Source organism: Wasmannia auropunctata, unplaced genomic scaffold, assembly GCF_000956235.1.
Source record: "Wasmannia auropunctata unplaced genomic scaffold, wasmannia.A_1.0 LD315558.1, whole genome shotgun sequence".
In the NCBI taxonomy this organism is placed as follows: Eukaryota; Metazoa; Arthropoda; class Insecta; order Hymenoptera; family Formicidae; genus Wasmannia; species Wasmannia auropunctata.
Genome location: NW_012047332.1, coordinates 1 through 580, shown reverse-complemented (window position 1 = coordinate 580; position 580 = coordinate 1). Strand labels below are relative to the sequence as shown.

Here is a 580-nt window from a genome sequence, read left to right as displayed (position 1 = left end):
AAAACACGACTTATTTAAAATAAAAAATATAAAAATAAATTTCAAAAAACGTATTTAAAATATAAAATATAAAATAGATCAGAAGAAGCTATTTAAAATAATAAATACTAAATAACTCTTTTACTTTTTGTTATTTAAAATACATATTTTAAATAATGTTATTTTAAATACGACCGACCTCTGATAACCAATGCACATTTTATGATAATATAAAATAATTTTTATTTATTTCGAAATAATTTTATATATTTCATTATTAAAATATGTACTGGCTAGATTTTTATACAAAATATATAGTTTTTATAAACAATAAATGTGAATGTTTCAGTTGTATAATTATTCATTATTGATAAGAAAGAAATAATGCATTATAAGCAATTTATCACAACATTCAATAAATATTGAACATCACAGTAAAACCAACTCGAAGATAGGTTTGGACACGAAGCTAGGTTGGCCGAGCGGTCTAAGGCGCCAGACTTAAGTTCTGGTTCCCATCTGGGAGCGTGGGTTCGAACCCCACACCTGGCAAATTTTTTATTTGCATGATACATTTGTAAATTGATGAAAACATTACAAT

General features: G+C 24.7%; 1 non-coding gene across 1 annotated transcript; it reads left to right on the top strand.

The window, feature by feature from the left end:
* The first annotated feature begins 447 nt into the window (after window positions 1–447).
* On the top strand, window positions 448–531 carry Trnal-uaa. Its single transcript has one exon. It is a non-coding gene; the product is annotated as a tRNA-Leu (tRNA).
* Window positions 532–580: the final 49 nt, after the last annotated feature.